Source organism: Haliaeetus albicilla, chromosome 24 (genome assembly GCF_947461875.1).
Source record: "Haliaeetus albicilla chromosome 24, bHalAlb1.1, whole genome shotgun sequence".
Taxonomy (NCBI): domain Eukaryota; kingdom Metazoa; phylum Chordata; class Aves; order Accipitriformes; family Accipitridae; genus Haliaeetus; species Haliaeetus albicilla.
In genome coordinates this window covers 2,833,292-2,845,742 of record NC_091506.1, presented here as the reverse complement: position 1 = coordinate 2,845,742, position 12,451 = coordinate 2,833,292, and the positions used below count along the sequence as shown (strand labels likewise).

Genomic DNA, 12,451 nt, shown 5'->3' with positions numbered 1-12,451 from the left:
GGGCTCCGCCATGGCTGACCTCGCCACAGCTTCGCCGAGGTGGCACCCGCTTTGCTGCTCGGGAAAGGGCTTTCGTGACCGAGCCCCGTCCCCGAGTTCTGGGAAAGGGGACGGATGTGACTGAAATCCATGGCGGGTCACCCTTTGGGTAAACGGCTTGAAGCAGAAACCGTAAAGGCAACGATTAGATACGTGCAATCCCAGCAGGGATCCCTGAGGGAGACCGGATCCCTGAGGGAGACCAGATCCTGCTGAGGCAGAAACGCGAGCGGGAGAGGAGCCGGGGCGCGGGAAGGTTGAAGCGAGCGGCGTTATTTTTGGGGACAGGCCTCGGTACCCGCGCACAGCTGGCACGGCCGGGCCTCCCCGGCCTTCTCCTGAAGATCCAGCCTGTCCGTCACCTCCCCTCCACTCGGGAACACCGCTGTGTGAACGCTCAGCACGGGCTCCCCATAATAACCTTCTCAAAAGCGGTACTGGTGCCAGACTGGTGCCTCGGAAAAGCGTCTGGGTGGTTGGCGGAGTATATCTGAGGTGCGTCCATGGCTTAACGTCTTCCGTAGTGCCAAACCTCAGGTGCGCCATACGTGGATAAGTGCGCCACACGTGCACAAGTAGTGGTTTCTTCTCTTTGAGAACTGAGATTTTAGTAAAAAGCGTTTTTTAGTCACACACACACACACAAAAAGATCGACGGTGGTTTGTAGCGCTGCTAAAACAAAATGGTTGAGGCTTGTCGGCTAAAATGGCAAAGTGTCGTCCTGATGTGAGGTTGGTGTGATCACCAGAAACGCTTCACAGGCTGCAAACACGCTTGATATGTCCCAAAAATTCGGGTCGGTGGGACTGCCTCTGCGCTGCCCAACTCTTACAAATGCTCTATCTCACCATCTATTGTCATTACCTTCCCCTTTACAAAAAAAAACAAACCAACCTGTCAGATCATGGCTCTGGGTTTTCTCCCTTTGTATTAAAATGCTTACTTTTTATTGCTCTTGGCATTCTTTGGAGACTGTTACAAATCACTGAATCCCATACAGTGCTCCCAAGCATTTCACAGTTCCTCAGTATTGAAGCCCTGTTTGTTTTCTCCCAAAGAAGGCCTTTTTCGCAGGGCAAAATTTTGTACTTTCTGGTGTTCTCTTTAATATGTCCAACTTCAGTTCAGCAATAATATTCTCCCTGGACCAGTGACAGAGTAAACCAATGATTAGCCAGCAAGCAAAATACTAATTATTTTTTTTGGTCAGAATTAAAGTGTTTTAGAGAAACACATTTTAAAGATAAATAGCAGTCCAATTTCCTTACCATCATGGGTGGGAAATTTCAAAATACTATCTATACTGAACTGAATATGTCTTTAGAACAACAATCAGTATCACATTTGCCAAACAAGGACTGTATCACAAACATGCCTGTGATGATACATTAAGCATTTATTAATCGCTTAAATTATTAAGTTACAATTCCATAACTTTTTCTGCATTATCTCAGTATAATATACATAATTCCAGGGTACTGTATCTGTTACATATATGATAATAAAAAAATCAAATGTTTTTGTTGTCAGGCTGGATTGCAGTCTGGCAAATTGAAGTATTAAAAAAATATGAGCCACTTCTCTAAACCCTGGGGTTTCATTAAAAACTGTTATGCTAAATATTTTTGATATGCTAGTCTATTTTGATTTCTGTTGTTTCTTTACTTAATTGCTGGGTATACATTTGCATCACACTTTTAAGCTTGTTTCTGCAGTCTTGAGGGATAGAACTTATTTTTTAATGGCTACTGAGATTCTCAAATAATTCACATGACTGAAGCAGCTGGGGTTTCTTTTAGGAAACACTAAATAGAATAATAATCATAATAAAATTATGAGTACTGGAAACTCTGGGACCAAACCCCAAGAGTTCCCTAGTTCTTCTTTTGGATGATATTGCATCTCTTTATGACCTTAACATTGCTAAGAGCTGTGTTTGTGTGCAGCATGTATAACTCTAGCTTGTGCCTTAAATCTAAATCCAAAACCCCAAATTGGGCATTAACTCTAATTTAGTCTCTGACTATAAATTACAGGCATTACTATCCACCAGGCTTCCCTACAGGGGCATAGTGAAGACACTGTAAAGATTTTTCTTGAGATATGTGACTTCCATTAGGTTACATGTTACTGTCAGGATGTTTATTAAATACGCTAAGGTACAATTAATTTTAAGGTTTTTAACCTAAGCCTGCTAGAAAATACATTTAACATATAAATATTTATATTTATTATCACAAAAGGCAGTCTTTAGCTTGAAGAGTGTGAGTCATTAATCTTCCACTTTAATCCATCCCAGCATGTGGCGTGTTCCCAAACTCAGACTGGAATGACTGGAAGCCATTTGCTATTCTTCCAGCAATGTTAACCCCAGGTCGGGTTAAAACCAGAAAGCAGCAGGTTGTGGACTGAAAAGCAACTATGAAAATTCCAAGTTACTTTATTAAATTTGGTGAGGGCAAGTATACATATATCCCAAAGTATGTTAGTTAATCTGGTCAGTGCCAATGTGTCTGTGAGAAGCCCAAATTACTGTAATTTAGATGAAGTCGGAGCACTTCAATACGATGAGGCGCTTTTTTCTTTTTAGCAGCTGTTTATCAAAGATATACACAGCCAGCTGTGATGAATTTTCATTTTATTTTAGGAGCGCTATTTGTAAGAACGTTGATTTAGAAACAAAATTTAAATACCATGCCACCGGACCTTGTAGGGTTTAATGCCCAAATTCATGTTGTCTCTTTTGTATCTTGCAATTGCTGGTTGGGAATAGTGGCTAATTGCAAAGTTGCTGTTGGTTAACCTCTTAGTAGTTTGAAGACAGAGGATGTTAATCACCGTTGCAGAAGAAGAAAAAAAAATAGAAAAGGACAGCAATGTAAAGGATATTAAAACACAGCAATAGTTAGAGATTCATTTAGCATTGCTGAGGGTCATACTCGGGGTGAAGAAAGCAAAGGCTTGGGTGCTGGTTACCTGAGACAAGTACCTTCATTATGGGTACAGTTCTCAACAAAAGGTGTTTGCAAACAAACACCAATCTCCTGCTTGTCAGTCATTCATACATACGAAACAGAATATACGCTCTACCAAAAAAATGTCTCTACCCACCCAAAATATACCATTTGGTCAGTTTGCTATTTAATTGCAGTACTTTTCCTCCCATTTCCTCAGCATATGCACTCCTGTGTCCACTTCCCTGCTATCCTCAGGAGGAAAAACTAGGTAACTGGTAAGAGGATAAAAGAAGAAGAACTAACAGCAGCTATACTGACAAAATCTTCGCCATGTAAAATGCCAAAGCTCATTTACATCCCTCAGCTCCCTCCTATCTCAGCACTAGTTGAGAGAAAATAAGTTGTCAGAATGTATAAGCAGCCAATGCACTCCCTCTTCTCCACCTACATATTTGAATTAAGTGGAAAATTAAATTAATTTGCTATATTGCTGGGATAAGAGGCACTAGATGGTGCTGTAACACACATTTTTGCAGATCTTGTTTCTCTGTGAGAGTCAGCTGTGCTGTACCGTTAGCTTTGGGATTTCTATTTTTAGGGGATTCACGGCAAACAATGGAAAAGTTTGATCTCTGACCTAATCCCTTTAAATTAGGTTTTTGTGTGTTTCTGCAACACGGCATTTTGACTATTTCTGTTTATAAAGTAGTCTGTATAGTCTAATTAAAATAGGAAAAGTCCTGTGTATGTATGCCATTGATTTCTGCTCTGCCAGTAAATTGGCTTGCTATACACCCAAACTTTGTTCTAGGCAGAACAAAGCAGTACGTCTAACTATTTAAAAAAAAAAAAAGTGACTCTCAACCTTTAGACAATTTATTAAATACTGACAGTAAGAAAGCAGTTACAGGACAAAAAGCAAATCTATACTTTAGACATGAAAAAAGCCAGTTACAAAAAATATATGAAGCCATTTTCATACCAACAACCAGGCAGTCCCAATACTAAAGACACTTGCCATCTCCCCATGCCCAAGGAAATGCCTGGCTTTTCAAGTTACCAGTTGAACTTACTACTCCCTTTGTCACAACTTCGTTGCACAAATTAGGAAGATGTGCCAGGTAATGCAGGTATTATCTGCCCATTGATGCACGGAGCATGGCATTCAAGTGAGCGCAGAAGTTCAGTGCAGAAGGCCCTGGTACACACCCAGCAAATAGGGAAAAATTCCTTCTTTTAATTGTGAAACCAGAACAGATCCTAAGCTGTCAGCTTCACATATAGCAGGTTATCAAATTTGCCATCCCCAAACTACTACATCATCAGAGTTGTCCATTTCAATATTAAATGTGCTCTAAGAGAACACAGACAACAGAGTAAGGCAATTCCAAAAGCAAAAAAAATCAGTGATGGACAGGAGAACTGTTCTAGAAATAAGTGTGGTTGGACAATGCTTGTGAAGTTAAAGAGCAGCAGATGACTAGTTTATCACGAAACAGCTAATGCTTGCTTCAGCTGGCATTCTGGTAAGAACAGGGCATATTTACGACTCTTTTTTAATATTTGTTGCCTAGGTCAGGCTAGCGTGACAAATGAGCAGCTCTGAATATGCAAAAGGCTTTCAGACAAAGAGCCTATTAGCCAAACATGCCTATTACTATGCGTAGAAGCAAATTCTTTTGCCACTGAACTCTCGCCAAGTAACAAACTATTTGGCATGTGTGCAAAACCCATATTCAACACAAGTGACAGCCAGCATGGGATAGAAAGCAAATGTGACTATAAACAGAAATTTGGTTCAATAAAGAGAATAGAAAGTGAGGAAAAACTCCATTTTAGGTAACGTTGGCTGGAAGGGTATAGCAAGTCAAAGAGACCACATGTCCTTTAGGTAGCCTTTAGGAGTATTGCTTCTGCATAAATCCAGAGCTTACAGACAGCTTAGAGATGAGTGTACCCTTCTGAGAAAAGGGGCCAAGACCTGTTCCTGTGTGACTGCTGCTCTTACAAATAGAGCTGTAAATCGGCGGCGTCGATAGGCAGCTTTACAGTTGCCGATGTAAATTAAAGATGGGCCCTAAAGCCAGATCCTGAGCTGCTCCAAACTGATCCTCCCTTCTGTGGCTGTGGGGAACTGCGCTTTAAAGAGACTGTCAGGAGCACCAGAGGGAAAAAGAGCAGTGGTGTTGAGCAGAGCTCCCGTTACACCGTGCTGATTTGAGAGCTTGAAAGAAGCAAATTCTGTTAGGGCTTCCTTACCTTGCTCTGGAAACCACTGTGGTTTGCACTGCTCCTGGGCCACCCTGAGATGTGCCCATCAGACCTGATGTATCCACAGATGGTGTAAGCTGCAAAGAAGATTTATCAGAGATCAGGGCCTGATCTTTCCTTTAGCTTTTTCCATAACAAAATTTTTGGTTGTCTTTGCATTAATTAGGTGGCAAGATCTTTAGCCAGCAAAAACAAGAGTAACTCCATTGAGTCTTGCTAGCTATAACAACTCTTTTTCTTTCTCCATTGTTCTTATTGGATCTGTCAGCACAAGTCTTAGCAAAAAGATCAATGTATATGTAGTTCTAGACAGTATTGCCAAAGACGATCTAACGAGCCCTGTCTGAAAAAGAGTTTATGTAGAACTCACTTCAGCAGTCCCCACTCACAGTGCAAGCAGTGTCGGTTTTATATGTGTATATATTAACCAATAGAGTCAATTAAATTGTTCCCATATATTATGGAAAATAATGTAAATGGTTTTACATACATTTAGATAGAGGTAAAACTAGCTAATAAATTTGACTTCAGTGTAAAATACAGAGTACTATGTTTAAGTTAAAAGCACTATCTTTCTTGCACTGTGTATATAGAGCATTCTACTTCCATTATCCATGCCGAAAAATCACTGAACGCTCAGGAAGGTTCAGAGAAGTTAACATGGTGACATTCGCAACAATATTGTCCTTAATCTTGGGGAAAAGACTCTTGATTCTGTCTGAGGTTTTTGCTGACTTCGCATGGCTGCAGTTTGTCTTGGGGAAGCAGGCACGTAACCTCAGCAGATGATGGCAGTGAAAACGTATCACTGACCCAGAGCTAACATTGACAAAGAGTGAAAGAGACCCAGCAAAGGCTTTGAAAGCAAGACCTTCCTGAGGTTTTTTTCATCACAAAGGACTGAAATTTAGTAGAGACTGTGTACACTTTCTTTGTTGTCTGCTTACTTAGGTTTTCTGCATTTCTCGGGCTGAAAGTTATATTGTTACCATCATTCCCTAACTTTATTTTAGTAGTGGTACTGAGTATTGCATCAGTCCAATTCAAAGGTGGTTGCACTGCAAAGATGGTGGAAAAAAATATACGCTACGATGTAATGGAAATATACTATATATAATGGACATAAATGCCAAACTCTGCTGGATTTTTGCATGAGGGAGCGGAGGAACGGGCACTCTAGACATGCTCTCATGCTTTTGCAATTCTCATTTTGCTGTTGCTTCTGCAGGACTTCCATCGTCCTTGACCCTCACGTAGGTTAGAGCAGCCTAGGTCCCGTAGGTATCGGTATATTGGACATAGCGGGACTAGCTGTACTTTCTATCTGCCTTGAAGAGTTCTTTACCACCTTGTGGTGTGATGCTTCAGAACATTCACACTCTGAAAGAAATCTCAGGAAACCCTCTAACTGCTTTTCAGCCACTTTGAAGAACATGGGAGACATGAAAGAGCTGGAAAATCACAGACAATCTGGCCATACAACTTGTATTGGACACCCTAGCTCTACTGAGCTCGTATCAGTCTGTAGTCTGATATTAGAGCTGGCACCTTCATGACACACAGTTTCAGTCGTGCAGATTGATGATCATCCCAGTCTTGCTCTTGTGGCATTTCCCAGCATGGGAACCTGTGACTACGATCTCCTGGTACAGCTGAGTCCCTTCGGGAGGGTAGTTACAGCCTCGGAGAGGTGTTTGGATTCCGTACTGCCCCACGTTTAAAATTCATCCGGCTGCCAGTTTCGTCTCTGTTGGAAGGAAATAAAGGATCCTGCTGCCAACTGTATGGATAAGGAAACGTGTGTCAGATAACCTCTCTCACATAGAAAACTCCTTAGAGAGTAGTATTTTCTCTTTACTAGCATAGCCATCACATTAAGAGGTTCCTCTACCTGAGAGAATCCTAGTGAAATGCTGAACTGACTAACAGCTTTAAAGGACTTCAGATAAAGTGATGGTGAAAAACCCTGCTGGGAATGGGAGAAAAATATACCTTCTGAAAAATGGAAATTCTCGCTCTGCACAAGATGTTTCAGGTATTTGATTACCAGTAGTTTCAGGGTACTAGCTGAATATTCAGCAGACAGCAAATTAGCTCTTAGCTGAGAGTTTTGTTGTGTTCAGTAGGCTGTGTGTGTGTTAGTGAAAGTTCAAGAGGTCTTGATGAATGTGTGGGTGGATATATAAAATGCGGGTGTGAGACTCCGAGGAGGAAGTAGTTATGGCAAAGCCCATTAAAGGATGTCTCCATTGAAGGATTTCATAAGCAAAATTATAAAACAATTCTTTTAAAAGTCTTCTACATATCAACCCTATGATTGGCTTAATGCCTAAAGTATCAGATAAAACAGAGAGATTAAGGAAACACATTCTAATAATATACGCAGTGATACATAAAAATGCAGTAATCGTTTTAAGCTGTTATCTATTTGCAGAGAATATAGCACTGCAGAAAAAAACAGCAATTCAGTCCGCAGAGTTATCACACCAAATTTTCACTGTGTTTAAGGGCAGATGTACACTGATTCCAAAAGGAAACAGATGTTTTCAAACCATCACAACTCATTTATAGGGATAATTACCTGTAAATAGTAAGGTTATGAATGTTATTTGTTGTATATCACTATCTATCAAGCATGAAAAATTCATCAGAGTAGAAGTTCTACTACTGAAGTCCCACTTAGGATGAATTTCCTTCAATGGCTGAGTATTTAAGGAGATTTTCAGCAATATATCGTATTTTGTTAGCCATTCACAAAACAGTTGATCTTCTACAATGTTCCAAATCACCGTAAGCTCTACATTTTAAAATGCTAATACCTCCTCAAAATTTGTCATTGATTTCATGCTTTACAAGTTTTAAGACCCTAAAGAAGCCAACAAACTCTTCCACAGGGAACTGACCTTCATTTAATGACCTATCATTATCAACAGCAAATAAGAACAGTAACAACCAATACTGAATAAAGATTAATAAACTCCAGTCCAAATTTCCAGGCAAATACCCATTTTTTTGCCCCTTATTCATTCTATTTCATGTAGATTGAATATTGTAGGTTCTTACAGGCCTTAAATATAAATTGTCTAAATAGGTATCATACAGCTAAGCATGTTTTCTTCAGAGTGTTTTTTTTAAATAATGTATTTTGTGCATGTAATTTTTTGTTGGCATTTACTTAAACAAACTAGAATGGAGGCCAATTCATTTTGCCTCTGCCTAAATTTTTGAAAATTCAATTAGTCAGTTAATCTTTTGTTACAAATACGGACATATAAACAATTTACTAATGGCTTTAGAAAATTGTAGCAGGATAGAAAATTGTATGTATTCTCTCATTTTAAATTTTCTATTGTTTTGTTGAAGTATCTTACCACCCACTCCATATTATGGAAGGCAAATCTAAGCCACAAAAGGCATAAGACTGCTAAACCACCGCTGTGAATTCATTTCCAAAGTCAGGTAAAATGTCATTCCATTGTTCTTTTGAAAATCATCCCTCCAGCACCAGTAACATAAGGAAATGAAAAATGGAAGAGACTATTAAACTAAATGGCCTTTTGGAAAGATGGAGCTAAAGCTATACAAATGATGTATTGTGGGAGGTCAGCTAAATGCTGTGTTTTCTGTGGTTTCTTTATGTTTTGTTCTTCCCCCACATAAATAGGGATTGAAATAAAAAGAGGCCTGACTAGAAATGTTTTCACTGACTTGATCATTAAGTTCTGACACTCAGATGGAAGAAGACTAGCCATTTTATAAAATGCAAAATGGAATAATTGCCTTTTAATGCCCTATTTCTTAGGAGTTGAAGAAGGCTTAGTTAGAGAAAAGAAGCCTTGTTTCCCCTGAGTGCATGGATCGCATCTAATTGTATTCAGCCCAGACCGGCCACGACAGCTAGAGGAACGAGAATCAATATTGCAATGGAAACGCCTTCCCCATTACATTTCAGAGATGTTTACTGTTCATAAGAAAAAGGTACTTTCTGCATAAGTAGTCTAGAGACACAATAGGATTTTAACACTGGCAGACAGGAACACAGGTTTAGAAAGTTGATGATAATTCATAGGTTTCCGTGTTGGAAATGCTCCAAGTGCACTGCAGCTGATTTACTTCATATCCAGTGCTTCATGCCTCATGCTAGGACCCACTGGAGTAACTGGTTTTAGTATAAATGGTTCAGTGGTTTCATAGTGCATCCACTCTCTTGCTCTTTCCAACCCTTTTATTTTGGGGAGTAGTTTTGCAACATTTCCCAATAGAGCTTCTAAAAGCAGGGGATTCAGGGATATTCTTAAGGAGGAGCTTCTTTCATTTTCAAACCTGGCTGCAGTTAGTACGAGACCTTCTTCCAGCTGCCTTAGAATGGGTCAGAAAGGGGCAAATTGTATGTGAAACAGCTTTGCTGATCTTAAGGCATCGGGGGGCTAATTTCCAAGGGAAATTCCAGCTGGCAACAGCTGCAAGAGTCTGGGTTCCTAAGTCCATCAGAATGTACAAGTGGGTTGGAAACAAGATTAAAATTGTAGTCCAATGTTATTTAAATCTAGCCAAAATAATGTACTTCTGCATTCCATAATCAGTTAAATGTATCCATTATTCATTCCTTGGCACTTGCTTGGAAGCTGAGCAATCACTGCATGCAAATAAACCCTGCACTTCACTGGAAACAATAGCTTGCAAAAGTCACGTTCAAACAAGAAAACTGCTACGTTAAACAGACCTGCTGTTAGTTATCCTTGACACGTGTTGTCTGTAATGTATACATAGCAAACACTGCAGATCTCACAGCCACTCTTGACTAAATTAGATGACAATGTTTATGATTTTGTTAATTACAAAAGAACTAAAGGATGCCATTCAATGGAGACATTAATTTAAATTATTACAATGCTTTGACGAAGTTGTGCTCTCTGAAGCTGGTAGGCAAGCCTTCCTTTCCAGCTGCAAGTTTGTCCCATGTAACACCTTTAGCCTGGAGGAGACATTCTTGTCAAGTTTGCAGATGGTGTCAAATTGGGCAGACTAGTCAATGTGCTTTTAATTCAGAGAGACCTAAACAGGCTGGAGGAACAGACTGACCATAAACTTACAAACTCAACAAGAACACATGCAAAGCCTGGTGCCTGGGAAGGAATAACCCCTTGCAGTAACTAAGGCTGGGGGCTGGCCGCGTGGGGAACAGCCCTGCTGAGGATGCCCTGGGAGAGAGCAAGCTGAGCCTCAGCCAGCAGCATCCTAAGCTGTATGGATGAGAGAATAGCTCGGTGGAAACGCTTACCCCCCTTTATGCAGCACTCCTTAGACCTCATCTAGAATACTGGCATCCAACCTGGGGCTCCCCGGCATGGATAAATGGGTGCAGGTTCAGCAGGAGCCCACCGAGCCGGCCAGGGTCTGGAGCACGCGAGGACCGGCCGTGCGCGGCTGCCGATGCTGCAGGAGTCCTGGTGATGCAGCTTTCTTTTTGAATCCTTGCATCAGGGCAAGAGAAGAGGTAGAGAAAGTGTTAGTTTTCATTAATGCAATAGGGTATCGTTTACCAGAGACAGAACCAGCAGGTACAGTCTGAGATTCCTGGGGCACATGGATTTTTTTTCTTTATGGGAAGTTTCTGTCTTGAATACTTACTTGGACTAGTTTCTGGAGTGAAGGCAATCACAGGCAAAGAGGTACAGACACATTTGTAATATTTCTGTTGCCGTGGTTGGACTCATTGAAACTGTGAGCTGCAATCAGTCAAGTAAATAAGCAGTTTGGGGAACTGCACAACCAGGGAAATGAGCAGCTCACAAACAAGGTCCTAGATGTGCAGAGACGAACATGGAGCTATCAGCAGAATTTTAAAGCAAATTCCTACCTGAGAAATACAGAAGAAAGCCAGCAGATGATTAGTGGGAGACAAAAGAAAGCACATTCAAGAACACTGCTGTTGCAAAGGATCGGAAATTTTGTCATTTGACCAGCCATATTCCTGAGTCTCCTGAATGAAAAGGATTGAGCCTAAAGACTGTGCCTAGGATGACTGTCTCAATTTTTTTGAAACGGAATCAAAGACAAAGAATCTATTCCATTGACAAAACAATTAAATCATTAATAACTGCATGCATATAAGTTCAGGACTGAATGATATCAATTAAATTTAATTAACATCTGTGCAATGCTTTGAGGGCATAAAATGTCATGTAACTCTAAAGAATTCTTAGAATTAATCCTATTGTTAGGATTTATTAATCCTAAACCAGTTTTTGCTGCTTTAGCACACTGCTAAATGTGAAAATCACCATAAGCAAAGTCAGGTGGTACTCCAAAGTTTTATTTGAAAAAGTAAATTTTTTCCTGAAATCAAGTTCCACTTGAAACTGGCAATAACAAACTAATCAATATTGATGACATTTTAAAAATAACCATATTCTTCGTATTGCTATTGATTCTAGCAGGACTGAGTAAAGAAAGGATATACATAAATATACCAAAAAAAGAAGAGTTGGATATTAATGTCATCTTTCATCATCATAGGCACTAATATGGCTGGGAAGTATTGATTACCCTAAAAGCCCCTAATAACTAAAGAACTATCGACTTAATATTTTCCCTAATCCTCCATGAAATTTTACAGTAAGTCCTGATGTATTTTCTGTTAAGGGTTTTAGGGCTGAACTATATCATGTACTTATCTGAAGTGTCAGCTGTAAGGCTTATACTGCAGTTGATGAGAACTATGTTAAAGGTGAGTAATAACTCCGAAGATTTAAGCGTGGTTTCAGGGACTTTGGAAATAGATACAACTTCTAGTGTATATTATTCTATAACTTTTGTCTTTTAAATAATCTTTATAATTAGGGAATAATCTAATATAAATTTATTCAGTGGGAACATTGGTCCTGTTCATAATTACTCAACTATATCTGTTCTGAAAATTCCCTCATAATTGTACAAGTATCTCAACAGCCATTTTTATTGCTTCTTATTTGCCTATCACTAACACACTCCCAATCTAGTTTTCTAAAACTCCAGTGAGTGATATTTATCAAAGTTAAATAAGGGAGTAGTGAAAGAAAACCTACCCAAACATCTGAACTCTTCAGATCCCATTAAAGCAAGGGGATTATTATCATTATTGTTGTTGTTTTGTTGTTGTTGTTGTTATTTTCCATTCCTAGTTTACTGAAGTGAAGGTTAT

The 12,451-nt window shown here is 39.7% G+C and overlaps 1 protein-coding gene across 1 annotated transcript in view; it reads left to right on the top strand.

Annotated features, from left to right (window-relative positions):
• LRRN1 (leucine rich repeat neuronal 1) overlaps positions 1-12,451 on the top strand; it is a 467,756-nt gene that overhangs the window by 242,967 nt on the left and 212,338 nt on the right. The window lies entirely within an intron of this gene.